Raw genomic sequence first — 20,403 nt, 5'->3', positions numbered from 1 at the left:
CGAGCGGGATCCCACTTACTGGAGAGGAGCTTGTTGTTTTGGATAAGGGTCTGAAGTTCGCACCTAAAACCAAACTCAACAAATTCCAAACGTATGTGGATATACACAAATTTGTAAGGAAACTTTCCATTAAGAGACATTTCATGAGCAAAACGACGGGCTCAAACAACTTAACTACTAATTCTCATTACTCTAATCTTCGTAATGCGTCCTTGTTCAACCCTCCACCTCATAAACAATCATATGTTAACATCTTTAAAAAACTAGTAATAAGGGATATGGAGTTGGTTAAGGTTAAGAGACCTCATAATCCTAAAGACGTAGATATGGGTCTTAAATCTCTATTAAATAATAAAAATCTAGTGATAAGACCGGCTGACAAGGGTGGGGGCGTGGTAGTATTAAAGAAGGGGGACTATATGTCAGAGGCGCTAAATATCCTTGGAGACAAGGATACTTACACTTTACTTCCTAAGGATCCTCTGAACATATATAAACGCACTCTAAAAGACCTTATTAAAAACGCATATGAACAACACGTAATAAACACCAGGGAGAAGGAATATTTATGCCCTAAGGCGCCTAGGCTATCGGTATTCTATTATCTCCCCAAGATCCACAAGGATCCTGTACATCCCCCCGGCAGACCTATAATAAGCGGCATTGGGTCCCTTTGCTCTAGAGCTGGGGAATACATAGACCATTTTCTGCAGCCGCTAGTTCAAAATACTCCCTCTTATATCAGAGACACTAAGCAGGTATTGAATGATATCAGTACGCTTAGTTGGGATCCCACACTTACCACATTTTTGGTAACAGCGGATGTGACATCACTGTACAGTAACATCGATCATAGTGATGGTATGTCAGCGGCTGAGTATTACCTTAATCTTACTAATAATATCTCCAATATGCATAAGACATTCATTCTGAACCTTCTGAATTTTGCCATGAGTAACAACTACTTCTGGTTTGACAATAAGTTCTACCTACAAACCAGAGGCGTTGCAATGGGAGCGAAATTCGCTCCCAGCCTGGCCAATCTGTTTATGACCAGGTGGGAGGAGGATATCGTCTATTCCGGGGAGTGGCCAGAATTGGTATTCTATAAAAGCTATATAGACGATGTCCTCCTAGTATGGCAGGGGGAAGAAACAGCCCTTATAAATTTTTTTGGCACACTCAACAATAACAGTCAGAACATTAAACTCACATACGAATATAGCTCTGAATGTGTAAATTTTTTGGATATTACCATCATTAACATAGGAGGTAAATGTATTACTGAAGCATATTTCAAGCCGTCAGATAGAAACGGGTACATCCCTATGGACAGCTGTCATCATCCGAAATGGCTAGCTGGTATTCCCAAAAGCCAATTTATGAGGCTAAGACGTAATTGTACTGAAAATGGGACTTATTATGAGAAGGCACAAATTCTCAAACAGAGATTTTTGGATAAAGGCTATTTGGCTGACTCCTTAGATCGAGACATCAATATAGTAGCTAATTTGGATAGGCATGATATACTCTCTGGACCACCTAAACAGAAAAAGGAAATGTTCTGCCCGTTCATTACCCCCTATTCAATACAGCATAAAATTATACGTCATATTGTGAAGAAACATTGGGAAATACTTAGAGCGGATCCGATTCTTTCAAAAGTTCTCCCTCAAAAACCAGAAGTTGTTTTCAGGAAAGCCTTAACATTACGTAATACCATTGCATCAAACATTATGGATCCCCCCGTACGCCCAGTCTTTTTCGGGAATTTTAAGGGTTTCTTCCCTTGTAAGAAATGTCAATTATGTAGACATAGTAAAATGTCGAAGAGGAAAATTGAGTCCTTCTCCTCTACTGTAACCGGTAAAGATTATGAGATAACTTCTTTTATTTCTTGTAATACACGACACGTGGTGTACCTTCTAGAATGCCCGTGCCAAAAACAGTATATAGGTAGAACAACGAGGAGACTCCGTGACAGGCTTAGAGATCATGTGTACAATATTAAAAGGGGCTTCCGGGAACATTCCTTATCAAAGCACTATAGGGATTTTCATCATAGGGATCCATCTTCTCTTAAATTTACAGGAATTGACGTGGCACAACATCATTGGCGTGGTTCTAATAATACCAGACAGGTTTCACGTCTGGAAACAAAGTGGATTTTTGAAATGAAATCCCTGACCCCGCGTGGCTTGAATGTGGAAGTGGACCTTAATTGTTTCATTGACAATAGTTGACCACATATATCATTGAAACATTTGTACTACCCATCTGACAGGGACATTACTTTATTTTTATTTTTAATTTTAATTTTGTTTTAATTTTAATTTTTATTATTGGATGCTTTGGGATGTGTAATGTAATTTTCTTGTACCTCTGACTGTTATACTAATTTTGTAGCTATAATAGAGTATTTTAAATATACATTACCGCTTTAAATGTGCCAGGTTTTGGAGCAGATTACTGAACTAGAATCTGTACCGAAACCAGTAAGGTATTTCAGTAAATTAGCGACCGCATTTTTTATCTATGCACAGTATTATATTCAGAACGGATATTACTGTCATATCCGTTTAATGGGTTATTATAATTATAATTTTAATTTAAAGTTTGACCTATGACTATTCTCAGATAGAATACTAGGTGGTGCCTCTACATCTTATTAGTCACATAAGAGATGTATGGAGTACAAGAGTTTTTGTTGTAATGATTTTTTTGCTTTTTGGCAGGTTTTGCTAGGACACTGGAATGGGTCCTCATATTTTGGGTGTCACCCCCAGTAAGATCGGCGACTGTACGGCCGTGTTTGAGGGTTTAAAGTTCTCTGGCAACTCTGGGGTTAGGACACTGGAGCTTCTAACCAAGAAAATGGCGCCGGCACATGTGCAGTGGGACATACGGCGGCCATTTTTAGCAACCCGGAAATCACCGGCAAAATGGCACCCGCATATGCTCAATATGCTGGTCTACGGCAAAATGGAGCCGGCTGGATTATGCATTTTTCTATCCTATATATAGGGCTAATATGGCGTCCGGCGTGCATGGCATCACCCCTACTGCAGATGTGTGTTTACACGAAACGCGTCTAGGAGGAGCCCCTGCACGCTTTGACGCTACACCGCCGGATCAGGAGGTCCGGCAGCCCACATTAGATGTATACTGCCCCAGTGATTTAGGTATTGCTGCAGACTTGATGAAGTAAATACTTGGAGATCAGATCGGTATCCTTTCTTTCACCACTGAGGGTCCATCAGAGGATTTCATTTCCGGGCTGTCTTTATTCAAGATCCTAGGATGCATGTGATACAGATATGCGTTTATTACTGGGTTTCTGGTGAGTAGGCAATCTATTCATATTATCACAACGGGAGACCGGATTGCACCTACAACATCTGATATTTCACTGTGGACTGAGGAATCCATATATTTATATTACAGTGGACTTATTTTAGTATTATTTTATTAGTATTATTTGACTATATTGATATTATTTTACTGTATTTTTTCTTTGCCATTTAATTTGATGTAGTGCTGCACTCCTTGTACTTTTATGTATTATACATGGAGATCATATCCCCCCCTTATGTATTATACATGGAGATCATATCCCCCCTTATGTATTATACATGGAGATCATATCCCCCTTATATATTATACATGGTGATCATATCCCTCCTTATGTATTATACATGGAGATCATATCCCCCTTATGTATTATACATGGAAATCATATCCCCCCTTATGTATTATACATGGAGATCATATCCCCCCCTTATGTATTATACATGGAGATCATATCCCCCCTTATGTATTATACATGGTGATCATATCCCCCTTTATGCATGTATACATGGTGATCATTGTCACGATCGCGGCGTCAGACCCCAGACCTTCTCACCCAAACTTGTGACCGAAGGACTAGCCGATCTAAAACTGCGATGTGACGTGCGTAACAATGCCACACCCAGCTGCACCCTGCACGATTTTCCAGCTAATGGACCACATCGATGTACCAGAAGCCTGAATCGATTGTTACTGGGTCAGGTTAATTACGCAATTAACCCTTCACACTGCCACCACCTCCTTTTTGTACAGAGAAAGAGGAAATTCGGCGCTATCAGCTATACATTATATTGATTGAGATAATCATCTGTATAAAACGGTCCGCAGGCCGGTTATACAGAGGTTTAAACAAACAGTAGCGTTCTCTTTACAGGCAGGGATTCGTAAATTGCAATACAGAGCTATAGAAACAGTTTAACACTTTCAGAAAGAAAGATTTATTACTAAAAGGTCAAACGGGTGCAATAAAAATACTTACAGAATAAGATGTAACTAAGATATATATATACAGTACATATACAAAGAACCATAGCACGGCAAAGAGATATCAGAGAGAGGTGAAAGGGTTAAAGTACTTGCCAAAGTCCTGGGTTAGCAGATCCAAGTTTCAGAGCAGAAGAGTGCTTTGATCTCCCTATGTTATGATGGTCAATGGGAGAATTCTTCAACTCCTTCTCTTAGGCCTGACAGCCTGTTTTGTAGTCCCCAGCAGGGGGTGGCTCTGCAGTCAAGGACCAATCTCCGCTTAGGGCGTGGAGATATGGGTGGATACCTCAACTAGAGCACAAATCTCCCATAACTCATATTTTGGCCTATAACTATCCATCTGCACAGGTGACATTCCATCCGCGGGTAGACTATTATGCAGACAAATCGGACTATTGATTAGATATGAATTATGAAAGCGTACACTGAGTGGTTCGCAAGATCTATTTTTTTGCTTTCCTGTGTGTCCGAGACAAGGCGAGTGACCCATCAAACTGTTCACCTGCTCATCGTCCATCTGATAATATGTCCGGTTTTTATGCAAGTCTCTCATATTCCAAGATATGAGACATAGGGGAAAAATGAATTTAACAGAGGTTATCTGATTCTGTCACCTACGCTGAGTTAGGTTTTATTTGGTTGGAATCTCAACTCCTGAGAAAGCTTGCCTTATCTCTTCTGAGGTGTGAAATTGCACAGGTTCTCAGACAGCTAGGCCTCAGCTCCCTGGGGGGGGGGCGTTATAGCTCCTATGAACCTCTTTGACATTTGTTAACACACACATACACTGCCACTGTGACTCTCAGAGTGAGGAGGGAGGGGGGAAGGAGAGTGAGGGGAGAAAATGGAGATTCGTAACAAAATGACGGACTGCGTCAGTCCCTGTTGCACTCGTTTGCAACACCTCCCCCTCAGGTGGTTGTATGGGAGGGAATCACAATTTCCTTCCTGACGCAACCGACCTCTGCCCAGAGGTTCACCTTGGGTTGACCTGGTACCGCTGCACTGCGGGAAGACCAAGTTCCATCTGAAAAGGAATATTTCCTCCCCAGCAACACTGCTGTGCCGACCAAGTGAGTGGTCACCAGTCGGCTGTGGCTATCTGAATACCGTGGCAACTGCCAGGGTGCCCACCTGTTCACAAAACACTTCGGCTCAGGGGTGTCACCTGCTAGCATATTAATATGTAGCTTCTTGTCGAGGTAGAGAAGGAGATTTCCCTCTCCCATCTTATTCCTCAGGCCTAGGACTACATCTGGCCTGAAGGTAGTGGCGCCTGTGTGCACTGGAACCGGTCAGGCAAATTCTGGAACTCGCCTCCCAGATGTGTCCACCGGTACCTTCATCCAAGATGAACAGTCCTCGTTACCTGCTAGCATCCAGGACACCAGTTCCTCCAATTTCCTGTCTGCTAGGTCAGTCACAGGTCCAGCTGAGCCATGATAGTTGCACCCAGGCGTCTTACCATAGCCAGCTGCACCCATGACTGACGTAACCTGTTTTTTGGCCTGGGGAGCAGGCCAGGCCACAACTGCCTCAGTCTCCCCATGCCCAGACCTCTGGGGGTCTCTTCCTACCGGTGGTTCCCAAAACTGAACCACTGACATGCCCCTCTGACAGTTACCATTCTCAACTGTCAGACTAGGCACGGGCCGTTTGTTCCTGACTAGTGACAGGGGCCCAAGTTGCTCTTCCCAGACAGGGCCGAACACCGCAAGGCCCCTAAAGTGGGCAACTGCACCCAGTTCCACTCCGCATTGCAGGTCATTTCTGACCCCTGGGGAGGCGGTTGGTGCGTTCTCAACCCCAGCTAGCTTTCCCGTAAATTCAGGCAAGCCACATGGGGTGGTGAAGGCTGACTCGTCCTGAACCTCTTGGGTTGGAGATGGTGGCCCATACCCTCTGCTCAGGTCCATGATGGTTAGATAGCGGGCCCCTTCCGGATGCTCCATTACCTCATGGCTCCTGGGCATGGGGTAGGCCACAACCACAGGGCTGGCACTCAGTTTTACAAGGTCCTCAAAAAGCCTGGTCATCTGATCCTGTTTGAGGACCGAGACTACCGGGGATGCCCAGACTCTAGCTGACCCCTGGATTCTGGACTGCGCCATTCCCTCTGTCTCTTTGGCCCATTCAGCCTGCACCTCCTGGGAGATCAGGTTGGTGGAAGGCAGGTGGGGGGCATGCATTCTGCCGTCCACCTCCTGAACTACATGGTAAACTCTCCCCGGGTTTCCCAGAATCCAGACACCATCTATCATAGGCATTGCCAGCAGCTTCGGGACCTGAGTGGAAAGGGGAGGGGATTGGAGCTGAGGGCCATAGCCCCCTCTCTGAGATCCGAGGATCAACCCCAATAAGGCCCCTCACACTCCCCCCCAGGTGTGCTGTCATCGCCTAGGGCACATGTTTGTCTGCCTGTTGACACACCATGACAGGTCAGATGACATTCTTTCAGGCTTCCAGCCCCCTGTGGATAGGCCATTCTTCCTGTCAGGCCTGTGTTTACTCTTCCCAGCAGGGAAGTTCACAGTTAGCCAGAGGCTGAAATCCCCATCTGAATGGCTTTCCAGGGCTGCCTTACCCGTTGAACTGCAAGTCCCAGGCGGCTGTTGTTTACCCTTCTCAGCGGGGCAACTCAGAGCTAGCTGCCCACTGAAGTTCCTTTGTGAATTGCTTTAAAGTGCTGCCCTATGCGTCAAACTGCAAGTCCCAGCCGGCTGCCCAGTACCATGCAAGGCTAACGGCTGGGCACTTATCAAGGCACAATCTTTTGGGCCCAGGCACGAAACAGGCCTATCCAGACCATCCTTTGCTCAGCCCCCAGAGATTGTACCTCTGCCCCCTCCACAGCACTGTGGGTGACCCCCAACAATGAAAATGCATCATTTGTTTCATCATGACCATCATAATCATCATTAGCGTTACCAACATTATTATCAACATTACTGACAGTCTCACCAGCATTACTGACATTATCACCCTCATCGTCATCATTATCATTATCAACAGTCACGTTTATAATATCAATGACACATGAGTTCAATTCCTCCCCAGGCAAGGGGATTTCTTCTCATTCTCCAGGAGAATCCTGTAGCCCCACTCCATTCCCAGCCCCCTCCCTCTGTCCATCCACAGACATTACCCCAATATCTGCACACAGTACCTTGGCATGTCCCGAGAGTTCCAGGAGGCCCTTCCGGGTATTCTCGGCAGGGGCATAATAAAAAACAACAGTGCCTAGATCAGCACCCAACAAAACAGGTGTGGTAATTTCCTCAGAGACCCCCACCTCCCTCATCCCCCTTCCCGCACCCCAATCTAATACCTTTGCACAGGGCATGCGTGAACGGGTCCCCCCAACTCCTGTGAGGGTAAGGAACTTTCCTGGGATGAGGTTCCTTTGCTCAATCACCTCTGGCCGGATCAAGGTGACTTCTGCTTCGGTGTCCCGGAAACCAGTTACAGACCGGTAGCCCACAGTGACTGGCTGCAAGTTGGCGGGTGTTACCCGCATCTTCCTGCGGACGAACAGCACAGAAGAGTTGCTGGCCGGCTGGCCAGATGATGTCGTCTGCTTCTGCTCAGGACATTGCATCCTGAGATGTCCGGCTTTCCCACAGGTGAAACATCTGTGGTTGTCAGGCAGGGATGGCTTGGCTCCAAGTGCTGCAGGTGTGGGTGGAGGGGAATCTTGACTCACCGGCGTAGGAGAGGTTGCTAGAGGCGATGTCCCCCCTTTCCAGCTGTTCAGAGGAGTCTTGCGATGGTCAGACATTCGCGTGTGGACAAAGGTATCTGCCAAATCGGCTGCAGCTTTAGCAGATGCTGGCTCTCTCTCCAAGACAAACTGTCAGACGTCTGCCGGGCAAATGTGCAAAAGTTGATCTCGTATCATGAGATCTTCCAAAGACTCGTAGGAGTCTGCTTTCAGTCCCTTAGTCCATTGTCGGAATGTGGTGCGTAAGCGACTCGCCACATCTATGTAAGAGTCCCCAGGTCCCTTCTGCATGGACCTGAACCGCTTGTGGTACACTTCCGGGGTCATCTGGTACTTCCGGATGATGGCATCTTTTAAAACTTTGTAATCATTGTCTTGCCCCTCTGGTAATTCAAACGCGTCCAGGGCCTTGCCTCGTAGCCCTGGTGTCAGGTACCGAGCCCAGTGAGTTGGGGGCACGTGGTACTGACGGCACATTTTTTCAAATGACAGTAAGTACGTGTCAATGTCATCTTTTTCCATCACTGGAAACTTGGCTGCGCCCATGGCCAGGGTGGCGTCCCTGTGCTCTAGGGACCCGAGGTTCTGGCTCTGTCGCTGGTGCTGAAGCCTGACCATCTCCAGCTTTTGCCGATGATCAGCTTCCATCTCAGCCTGGCATTCCTCTCTGGCAGCCGCTGCCTGGCGTTCCTCTCTCTCAGCCGCTGCTTGGCATTCCACTCTCTCCGCCGCTGCTTGGCGTTCAAGGAACTGCAAGTAGGCCAGAGGATCTGTCTCCTGGATGCGTTCCAGGGCTTCCTGCATCTGAGGAGAGTGTCTGCTGGTTACAGGCACTCTGTGGCTAGCCCGCTCAGGCGGTGGTGTGATGATACCCTTCAGTGATCCTCCAGTGTCAGTCTCTGTATGCCCATCCTGCAAGGCCGTCTCTGAGCCACTGGGATTGGAGATATCGGGAACCCTGTCATGGTCAAGTTCCCCCGAGTTCTGATCTGCTCGTATATCATACTCCACTAGATCACTAATCAAATCTTCCTGATTTTTGCGACCGACGTCCAATCCTCGTGAGGTACATTCCGCACTCAAATCACTTTTGCTCATTTTCTTGTATTCTGCTGCCCTAGGCATAATTGCAAGCAAAGATAGAATAGAAAGTAGAAAAAGGAAGGAGCTGTTGCTATATGTCTCTCTCTCTCTCTCTATATATATATATATATGTATATATATATATATACCAAATATGCACCGCTTGTTTCTAAGGACTGTGTCCACAAAGGTTACAATCCTTCAGTGTAGAGCTAATTTTTAACACTACACTGAAGCTCTTAATGCAACTATTCCACATACGCTGCCAGCCAATATGTCACGATCGAGGCGTCAGACCCCAGACCTTCTCACCCAAACTCGTGACCGAAGGACTAGCCGATCTAAAACTGCGATGTGACGTGCGTGACAATGCCACACTCAAAAGTTTGCATACCCTGGCAGAAATTGTGAAATTTTGGCACTGATATTGAAAATATGACTGATCATGCCAAAAAATGCTGTTATATTGAAGGATGATGATCATATGAAACCATTTATTATCAAATAGTTGTTTGGCTCCTTTTTAAACCATAATGATAGCAGAAATCATCCAAAGTTTCCCTCCCCTGGAATGTTGGGCCTTGGTACAGACACACAAGGTCACACACGGGTTAAAATGCCAATTAGAGATTAATGTCCAACATCTGTGGCTTTTTAAATTGCAATTAGTGTCAGTGTATAAATAGTCAATGAGTTTGTTAGCTCTTACGTGGAAGCACTGACTAGGCTAGATACTGAGCCATGGGGATCGGAAAAGAACTGTCAAAAGTCCTGCGTAACAAGGTAATGGAACTTTATAAAGCTGGAAAAGGATATAAAAAGATGTCCAAAGCCTTGAATATGCCAATCAGTACTGTTAAATCACCTATTAAGAAGTGGAAAGTTCAGCGATCTCTTGATACCAAGCCAGAGGATAAGAGGTACAAAAACTATGAAGCATGTCACAGAAATACTCCCATTCCATACAGGAGGTACTGGAGCACAAAAACTACAATACTTTATACCAGTAAGAATACAGATTGCAGTTCAGTAACCCAGACCCACAGAGTGATTGTAAACCACACAGATCCCTTTTATTACACATCTGGATGATCCCCCTGCCTCGTGTAATACTATATCAGTATCCTATATACAGTGTTTGTGGTGGAGGGTTGGCGGACTGCACTTGGTGGCGCCTTCTCAATCTTTTTTCCATATGTGACATTGGAGACTCGCTTCTGCTCTACCCTGAAGGCTGCCTTGAAGTACTAACCGTCATGGTGCCCCTGTGGATCTTTTACTGGACGTAGCAGTGGTCTCTCTTTCCCTCCCCCCTTCACCTCCTTACCCTCCACCCATAGTGGGAATATGGAGCTGACAGTGGACATCTAACTTGAGCCAACTCATCTCCATGTATGTATTGTAACTGTAATGTCTGCCTTCATTTTGTAAAGCGCTGTACAAACTGTTGGCGCTATATAAATCCTGTATAATAATAATATCAGATATATAGGGTAACATTTAGCCTTACCTTCCAGGTCGGACTTGTTTCTTGAGACATTCAGGCTGCAGAACACAGAAATGATGGAGAATATTGGGTGTGGTGGAGGTGTTAGAATGTAACTAAGGTGCTTCGACTTCAAACAGGAAATACTACATTTTGATCTTCTAAAAAGTGACCAAAGATCCTCCCCCTTTGTCATCTCAATGCCCTTGATGTCACCTGATGTAAGGGGGGCACTCTCATGGGGACACCTGATGCAAGGGAGCACTCTCAAGGGGACACTTGATGTAAGGGGGCACTCATGGGGACACCTGATGTAAGGGGGCACTCTCATGGGGACACCTGATGTAAGGGGGCACTCTCATGGGGACACCTGATGTAAGGGGGCACTCTCATGGGGAAACCTGATGTAAGGGGGCACTCTGATGGGGACACCTGAGGTAAAGTGGGCACTCTGATGGGGACACCTGAGGTAAAGTGGGCACTCTTATGGGGACACTTGAGGTAAGGTGGGCACTCTTATGGGGACAACTGAGGCAAGGGAGCACTCCGATGGGGACACCTGATGTCAGGAGGCAGTTTGATGGTGACAACTGAGGTAAAGGAGCACTCCAATGGGGACACCTGATGTCAGGAGGCACTCCAATAGGAACACCTTATGAAAGGAGGCACTCTGATGGGGACACTTGATGTAAAAGGGCCCCCTGATAGGGACACCTGATGTAACGGGGGCACTTAAAATTTCCAAAACATATTATTGCAATGATTTGGAAGTTGTACATTGCTTATTTTCTATAGATCTAAGATGACTACATACACATCAAGATCTGAGTCACAGCACAAACATAAAAAAATGATTTATGCTGGAGGGAAATTTTAATGACCAGTCCTCCCTGAATTTTTTTGAAGGTGGAATTAGCCTGTGGGTAGGCTGTGGTGTGGTGCACTGGAGGCAGAGAATACACTCAGAGGCAGAAGAGAACATGATATTGAAAGAGTTCCAACAACATACAATCAGGCCTGGGGGGAAGGCAAAGTTGACCAGAGCCACTTGTGATGGATATGGTAAAATGCCTATTTCGTTTCCTATTGAATATATATATATACACGCTATTTCTATAAGTTTTATAAATATTTACTTTTATACTTTAATACATATGTTGTGTGAATATTTTCTGCCTGCTGGGCTTTGTGGTACTATAAGAAATCCTTGCTTAAGAAATGTCTGCTCACACACACTTCCCCCCTCCCACCGTGTGATTTGGAAGACAAAAGAATGTTTTTCTTTCTATAAGATAAGAGGGAAGAAGATCACACCTATACCATGACGGAGATTGTTTTCGTGTAAAGTGACCAATCAAAGACTAATATAATGCTTATGCTATTATCACGTGATGTTCGCATCATTTTTCATATATAAACTCACGGTTTCATTTCAATAAATTAGAGAGAAGTTTTCACAGACCAAACGTGTCAGTGTGAGTTTCTTTATGTGCGCACATTCCAGAAGCTGGCCAGCATCATAAATTAGGACAGGAACAGATAAACACTCTACATTTCAGTCCTCAACTAACTCACACTTACAAATAGTAAAAAAAAATTAAACAGCAGCAAAGGATTGTAATGTTGATATGATGACTACAGCTTCTGCAGTGAGGACCAGTTATGTGGCTTGGCTGGTTCACACCCAAACGGGAGGTTTTCTATGATGAGATGGCATAGTCCCTGCACTTTCACTACTCCTCAGGAACCTTTCCCTGCTGCTGTTCGCTGTCCCTATCAGAAAGAGAACCTGTCCCCACACTAGCTACTCACCTAAAGCGTTCCAAACCCAAGAGTCTGAGTTTTAAATAGACTCTGCTCTGACCCAAGATGGACACCGAGGTCATGTGGAGTTTCCCATGACTTCCTCTCCCTTCTGCATTGTCGCTTTGGTTGAGCGCCACCTACAGGATTGCATCTGCCTACAAGCCATTAACAGCTTCCTGTCTGCTCTATAGCAGAAGTACTGCTACAGGGTGGCATGGTGTGCAAAATCATGTATGTGTGTGTGTGTATATATATATATATATATATATATACATACACACACACATACACATACACACACACATATACAAGTGATTTTCCATTTCCGGGTAGGGAGCACATTCGAGCAGCCATTTGTGGCCTCGGCTGTAAATCACCGGGTCCCGGCCCAATGATTGCCAAGCATCACTGCACACTGCTTTGCATGTCAGTGACACCAAGTCAGTTCCCCCCAGTGGAAGAAAGCCCCCGGCAGTCCTGCTATAAGTCGCTGATCGCCACCATTACTAGTAAAAAAGTATTTAAAAATCCCAGTATATATACCGCCATTTGTAGACGCTATAACTTTCACGTAAACCAATTAATTTACACGTATTGGGATTTTATTTAGCAAAGATATGGAGCAGAATACATTTTGGCCAAAATTTGACAAAATTAGATTTATATAATGTTTTTTATTGGACATGTTTCATAACAAAAAGTCAAAAATATATATATTTTTTTCAAAATTGTCTGTCTTTTTTTGTTTATAGTGCAAAAAATAAAAAAAAACGCACAAACTATTAAATACCACTGAAAGAAAGCCCTATTTGTGGGGAAAAAAGGACGTAAAGTTAATTTGGGTGCAGCATTGCATGACCGCGCAATTGTCAGCTGAAGTAACAGAGCGCCATAATGCAAAAAATGGCCTGGTCAGGAAGGGGGGTAAATCCTCTGGAGGGCAAGTGGTAAAAGTGCAGCTTCACCCATAACTACTTGATAGAAAATAATGTTCTTTAACAAGGAACATACATTCCACATTCATAATTCTGCTACCAAAATCAGTGTGTGCTGTAAATTGCCTCCAGCAGTTCCTACTTCTTCTTCCTGGAGGCTGCCAGTTTGCTTTAACCCAGAGCCACCGAGCAGCAGTAAATCTTTAGGCTGTCAGCAGATCGGCCTCTACATTTTTGGCACAGTACTGAAAAATACAAAGCAACTGAGCATGTGCAGAGAACAGTGAGACAGTGTATTACTGCATTTTAAACAGCTTAGGCACTTATTTTTTAATGTTTTACAGAGCTATACCTGCAAAAGGGGCCAGTCTGAACTCATCTACCAGGACTTCATTTTTAAATTCCACTCCAAAGAACTAAAGGCAATCTTTTTTTTTCATTTTGGATAGAGTAAGGGAGGGTTTTAACCCATGCAAGGTTTATATTTGTTATCTGTGTCCCATTGAGGAGATTTCCCTTCACTTCCTGTCCCATAGCCAAAACAGGTCTTGGGAGGTTGCATGTGATAAGCACAGGGCCAATCAGCACTGTCAAGACAGAGGGGCAGAGGTTTTATATCCTCCTAGAGCAGAAAGAACACTTCTTCAACAAACTTTAAACGGTGCTCTGCTGAAGTCACAAGACGGCGCTAACTGCTGATGAGAAAAGGTATTAAGCAGTTTTTAAGGACTAAAATACTTACACTGCCATGTTGTGTGTCCTATGGGAGAGCGGATATAGTGAATGCGGGGGCCGGTGAGAGCGGATATAGTGAATGCGGGGTCCGGGGAGAGCGGATATAGTGAATGCGAGGTCCGGGGAGAGCGGATATAGTGAATGCGGGGTCCGGGGAGAGCGGATATAGTGAATGCCGGGTCCGGGGAGAGCAGATATAGTGAATGCCGGGTCCGGGGAGAGCGGATATAGTGAATGCAGGGTCTGAGGGGACCGGATATAGTGAATGCGGGGTCCGGGGAGAGCGGATATAGTGAATGCAGGGTCTGAGGGGACCGGATATAGTGAATGCGGGGTCTGAGGGGACCGGATATAGTGAATGCGGGGCCCGGGGAGAGTGGATATAGTGAATGCAGGGTCTAGGGAGACCAGATATAATGAATGCATGGTCCGGGGTTTCGTAATACTTTTAAGCCTGACATACATAGATTAAAAGAAAAGTCCAGGCAAAGACCTTTTGGCTGTACTTCTCCTGTGGATTACAGAAGTGTAGTTCGTTCGGCACTCCTGTGACCCATAAGTCCGCTGACGTCACACAGCATGGCCAGGCTGGGTCAAGATTCCGACTTCAAAGTCCGGATCCACTCCAGACTCTGGAGAAGCACCTGGCTCAGCCTCTCCGTGAACAACAAAGAGTTTGAGCCTGCCGCTGCCTCCCCCTCCACAGCTCGGGGCTACAGAGAATGCTGGAAGGGTTGAGCTGACAGCGGACATGTGATTGCAGAGTTATCACCCTTACAGCCTAAGGGGGACAGATGAAGTATTGGACCAATTGCTTCATCCACCTAGGTAAGTCGCAGTAGTGGAAACAAAAACAAGGCCGACTTAGCTAAGAAATTACGGTCCGGCCAATAGTAATCGGCCAAATTACACTACAACTATGGTCAACATGATTGTACAGAAGGCAAATGAGGATTCGTGTTGGGCACAACCAGCATGTCTTCTTTTTGCAAAGACAGTTACTTGCAGCTGATATAGCCATGAGGACTAAAAACAGAGTATTTTACCAGCCCTGAATGCTGTCCACACCTCCAACTGCCAGAATCTAGTAACACAAAGGCAGACAATCACACAGCAGCAATGACTGTGTTGACATGTGAAGAAAGTGACTTTCACCCCTTCCACATGGGGCGGAAGGAAAATAAAGCATAGCAGCAATGGAAGCCTAACATTGGCCCTGATGGGAGCAGCTCTGCCTCAGCTCCCAAATCCTACACCTCAACCTTGATGTCACCTACAGAGAAAATATCCCCAAACACATTGAAGGTACTTACAGTGGGCGTGAGGAGGAGAGAAGTCATCCCTCTCCTCTTGGTCCAGCTCACCCTCTTCCAACATGGCTGGAGCTACACAAACAACAAGAAAGAACACAACAAACACCTTCAAGATATCCCATATCCTCCTGACATCAGGTGTCCCTATCGGAGTGCTCCCTTACCTCAGGTGTCACCAACAAAGTGCCTTCTGACATCAGGTGTCCCAATCGGAGTGCTCCATTACCTGAGGTGTCCCCATCAGAGTGCCCACATTACCTCAGGTATCCCCATCAGAGTGCCCACCTTACCTCAGGTGTCCCCATCAACGTGCCCCCCTTACTTCAAGGGGTTCCCATGAGAGTGCCCCCTTACATCAGGTGTTCCCATGAGAGTGCCCCCTTACATCAGGTGTTCCCATGAGAGTGCACCCTTACATCAGGTGTTCCCATGAGAGTGCCCCCTTACATCAGTTGTCCCCATGAGAGTGCCCCCCTTACATCAGGGGACATCAGGGGCATTGAGATGACAAAGGGGGAGGATCTTTGGTCACTTTTTAGAACATCAAAATGTAGTCTTTCTGGTGTGAAGTCGAAAGCACCTTAGTTACATTCCAACGTCTTCAACACACCCAATATTCTCCATCGTTTCTGTGTTCTGCAGCCTGAATGTCTCAAGAAATAAGTCGGACCTGGCAGGTAAGGCTAAATGTTACCCTATATATCTGATATTATTATTATTATTATACAGGATTTATATAGCACCAACAGTTTGCACAGCACTTTACAAAATGAAGGCAGACATTACACTTACAATACATACATGGAGATGAGTTGGTGCAAGTTAGATGTCCACTGTCAGCTCCATATTCCCACTATGGGTGGAGGGTAAGGAGAAGGTGAAGGAAGGAGGGAAAGAGAGACCACTGCTACGTCCAGCAGAAGATCCACAGGGGCACCGGGACGGTTAGTACTTCAAGGCAGCCTTCAGGGCAGAACAGAAGCGAGTCTCCAATGTCACATATGAAAAAAAAAAAGATTGAGAAGGCACCACCAAGTGCAGTCCGCCAACCCTCCACCACAAACACTGTATATAGGATACTGATATAGTATTACACGAGGCAGGGGGATCCTCCAGATGTGTAATAGAAGGGATCTGTGTGGTTTAGAATCACTCTGTGGGTCTGGGTTACTGAACTGCAATCTGTATTCTTACTGGTATAAAGTATTGTAGTTTTCCTGCCCCAGTACCTCCTGTATGGAATGGGAGTATTTCTGTGACATGCTTTATAGTTTTTGTACCTCTCATCCTCATATAAAGTATGAGAGAAGGAAAAGCCAACTTTTTAATTCGACCTTTAAATTGAACTGCTACAGAAGTTATAATTTAAGGGATCTTGAAACCTAAAAGTGAAACTTCTAGAGTCTGATAATACATTCCAGCAGGTGTTGTTAAAACCAAGCTCAGCGGCCAGTGAACGATGGGAAGGCAAGCTGGAAGATTCTGGACCTTTTACTTACATAGTTGAAAAACACACACACACACACACACACACATATGTGTGTGTATGTATATATGTATAAAAAATATCTATAGACAACGCTTTTTAAGCCTCTACAGGTTACCAGTTTAGAGTTACACAGAAGGTCTGGTGCTAAAATTATTGTTCTCACAATGTTCGTGGCTAAACCTCACATGTGTGGTTTGATTGCTGTTTCCATACACTATATTGCAAAAAGTATTTGGCTAGCCCTCCAAATCATTTGATTCAAGTTTTCCAATCCCCTCCATGGCCACAGGTGTATACAGTCAAGCACCTAGGCATGCAGACGGCTTCTACAAACATTGGTGAAAGAATGGGTCGCTCTCAGGAGCTCAGTGACTCCAAGCGTGGTCCCGTGATAGGTGGCCACCTGTGCAATAAGTCCATCCGTGACATTTCCTGGCTACTAAATATTCCACGCTCAACTGTTAGTGGGATTATAAAAAAGTGGAAGCAACTGGGAACAACAGCAACTCAGCCACGTAACATGACAGAGCGGGGTCAGTGCATGCTGAAGTGCACAGTGCGCAGAAGTCGCCAGCTGTCTGCAGAGTCAATAGCTAAAGACCTCCAAACTTGGTGTGGCCTTCAGATTAGCACAACAACAGTGCGTAGAGAGGTTTATGGAATGGGTTTCCATGGCCGAGCAGCTGCATCCAAGCCTTACATCACCAAGTGAATTGCAAAGCGTTGGATGCCGTGGTGTAAAGTGCGCCGCCACTGGACTCTAGAGCAGTAGAGCCGAGTTCTCTGGAGGGACCAATCCCCCTTCTCTGTCTTGTAATCCGATGGACGTGTCTGGGTTTGATGGTTGCCAGGAGAATGATACTTGCTTGACTGCATCGTGCCAAGTGTAAAGTTTGGTGGAGGGGGATTATGGTGTGGGGTTGTTTTTCAGGGCCTGGGCTTGACCCCCTAGTGCCAGTGAAGGAACTCCTAAGGCATCAGTATAACAAGACATTTTGGACAATTTCATGCTCCCAACTTTGTGGGAAGAGTTTGGGGATGGCCCCTTCCTGTTCCAACATGCCTGCGCACCAGTGCACAAAGCAAGATTCATAAAGACATGGATGAGCGAGTTTGGGGTGGAGGAACTTGACTGGCCTGCCTGAGTCCTGACCTCAACCCCATAGAACACCTTTGGGATGAATTAGAGCGCAGACTGCGAGCCAGGCCTCCTCCCCCGACATCAGTGCCTGACCTGACAAATGTGCTTCTGGAAGAATGGTCCAACCTTCCCATAGACACCCTCCTAAACCTTGTGGACGGCCTTCCCAGAAGCCAATGCAATATTGAACATCGGTCTATTACACTGCAGAGCTCTCCACTGCCCTCCAAAGCATCTGATCAAATCAAGCTTCAAATCGAGATCGGTTTTATCTGATCTTGGAGCATGGGGGGGTTGCCATTTGACCCCGGAAGCAACGCTCATGAAAAAGGATATTTTATAAATAAGGCCCCAATCACACTGTCCTGTTGTCCTGCTGAGTATGTTCCTGTGTGCATTACCACAATGAAAGGCACAGCATGATACTTACGATGGTGCGATTCAGTGACATTCACTCTGAATAGCACCCCAATACACACCACAAGAGGCAATGCGTGGTAATGCTGTGCAGTACAGTGCTCTGTCAGAAAAGAGTTCAGATCTGATTTCTGGAAAGCTGAGGTGCAAGCAATTCCAGTTGTTCTGAATAGACTGCATAACACAGCGCACATTAACATGTGCAAAAATTAGCATGCTTTATACAATGTGTCTTAGTGGTCAGGTGTGTCTGATCCTCATGCTGAGATTTCTGTACCAGGACACAGAGCACTGCCCCGGGGGGAGGGGGGGACATACCGCAGTCTGGGGGACTCCTCACTCGGCGGAGGAGGAGTCGTATCTTCTTAGAGAGACCACCCACCCATACAGGCCTGTGAATGGCAAACACGAGATAAAAGGCATCTTTTCTAACCCCCCTTTTTTAGTGCTATTAGGAATTCATGGCAGCACAAGTTCAATGTCCATTTTGGCATGTTTTTAGTTCATTTCTGAAAACGCCGAAGTGTGAAAGTCAGCAGGCTTCCTCCATCCACACTATACAGCATGGGTGGACACGTCCCGTCTGCTGACCTATTGTATGTATAGCACGTTTGGAGATCACACAAAAACAGTGATATGATCTGTGAAAGTAATGTGTAGCAATTCTAAGAAAAGACTCATTCATTGGTGACCTTCCTCATGTATAGGGGCTCATTCACTGGTGAATTCCCTCATATATTTGGGCCTAGCACTGGTAATCATCCTCCCTCCCTAGTGGCACATTCAGAATCTGGGAGCAGAGAAAGCTGTCCTCCCTCCGAAACAGCCAGCCAGAGTGGAAGATGTGGGGCCCCCAGCAGAGGCGCTGGCATTAGGGCAGTGTGTTGCCAACCTCTGCCCAGCACCTTCAGCGGCTTCAGGGAGAGGAGATAGTGAATCTCTATCCCCCGCCACCAGCTCCAGGGATTTAATAGACTTCTACTGAGAAGGAACCTCCCAGTGAACCTCACGCAGAAGAGCTGGCATCAGAGCAGCGCACTTCCAATCTCTCCCCAGTGAAAGGCAGAGAAGCTCGAATTTACACCTGAAGCACTGGCAAGTTAACAGAGTCAAAGACCTCTGCCCCACACCCACAGCAGTTCTGGTGATCCAGGGAAAGAAGGTGGCAATTCTTCTTCCCCAACAGCAGTGTAGGGACTCAGGAGCGAAGGATGTCCTCGCTCCACAGCAGGAGTCCGAGAGTCCAGGAGATGGAGCAACTGGTTCATCTCCCCAGAGGCAGTACAATAACCTGAGAGCAGAGAAATCTGTCTTCCCTCCCCAGCAAGGATCCATGCACCTGGGAGACAGTATCAAAGAAAGGTCATCTCAGCAGCCGGATGAGATGGAGTAGCCAGCTCATCTCCCCAGCGGCAGTTCAAGGACCCGGGAGAGGAGGAAGCTGTCTTCACTCCCCAGCGGAAGATCCCCAGTTCAGGAGAGGAGGCGATCGTCCTCTCTCCCCAACAGCAGATCCACAGTGTGGGAGCGAAGAAAGCCATCCTCCCTCCTCAACAGTCAGCCAGAGTGGAGGGTGTGGAGTCCCCAGCTGAATCACTAGCAACAGGGTAGTGCTCCTCTGGCCTGTGCCTAGCACCTCATATATCTTCATAGCTCCAGGGAGGCAGTCAGCCCCACTCCCCAGCAGCAGATCAAACCCTGGAAAGGTAAGGACCTCCCAGCTGAAGCGCTGGCTGAGGGTCCATGAACTCTGCTCCACACCTACAGATAGCAACTCTTCCCTGTGGCCAAGAATGGAGAGTGTGTGGACCAACTATGTGGGTTCACTCTGCCTGACTAACACATATCCAGACCAGGTCGAGGTCTGGGACCCAGGTAGTCTACCTTTGAGGGGGGAGAAATGTGACAGACCCAACCAGGACGGGCTTATGCAGAGGACTAG

At 46.2% G+C, this 20,403-nt stretch overlaps 1 protein-coding gene across 1 annotated transcript in view; it reads right to left on the bottom strand.

The window, feature by feature from the left end:
• Positions 1 to 10,727, bottom strand: part of LOC149431510 (NACHT, LRR and PYD domains-containing protein 3-like) — a gene marked incomplete at its 3' end in the record, with an annotated part of 204,385 nt that extends 193,658 nt beyond the window's left edge. The window contains exon 1 of the mRNA XM_089665527.1: positions 10,650 to 10,727. The remainder of the gene's footprint in view (positions 1 to 10,649) is intronic.
• Between the last annotated feature and the right edge of the window lie 9,676 nt (positions 10,728 to 20,403).

This window comes from Staurois parvus, unplaced genomic scaffold (genome assembly GCF_062004578.1).
Source record: "Staurois parvus isolate SC_StPar_1 unplaced genomic scaffold, SC_StPar_1.0 ptg002229l, whole genome shotgun sequence".
Classification (NCBI taxonomy): Eukaryota; Metazoa; Chordata; class Amphibia; order Anura; family Ranidae; genus Staurois; species Staurois parvus.
The sequence above is the reverse complement of the archived record's forward strand: the minus strand, read 5'-3'. Positions and strand labels throughout refer to the sequence as shown.